We start from the raw sequence: 315 nt of genomic DNA, 5'->3' as shown, positions 1-315 counted from the left end.
TGCTGCTAAGCCTTGCTTGTTAGGATTTATGCTTATATACAAAGCACAGGTCATGTAACCTCTAAACAGGTTAGGAGAGGCTATACTAGCCTGTTCTAGAACATCTAGCCTTACACTATTCTTATTAACACTATAGCTAGCCTTACACTTAGCAAGATAGCGCGTGATTAACATAGTTAATAGATTAGCTTAATAAAACTAATTAAAGTGCTTATAATAGTAGTAATAGCAGCAAAGCTAGTATAAGTGTTTGTTAGATATGCGCACCTACTGTCAAGACAGGAGGAACGTTTGACGAAAGCTGCTACATAGTAC

Source organism: Lindgomyces ingoldianus (genome assembly GCF_010093535.1).
Source record: "Lindgomyces ingoldianus strain ATCC 200398 unplaced genomic scaffold BDR25scaffold_15, whole genome shotgun sequence".
Classification (NCBI taxonomy): domain Eukaryota; kingdom Fungi; phylum Ascomycota; class Dothideomycetes; order Pleosporales; family Lindgomycetaceae; genus Lindgomyces; species Lindgomyces ingoldianus.
Note: the sequence above shows the minus strand (reverse complement) of the source record.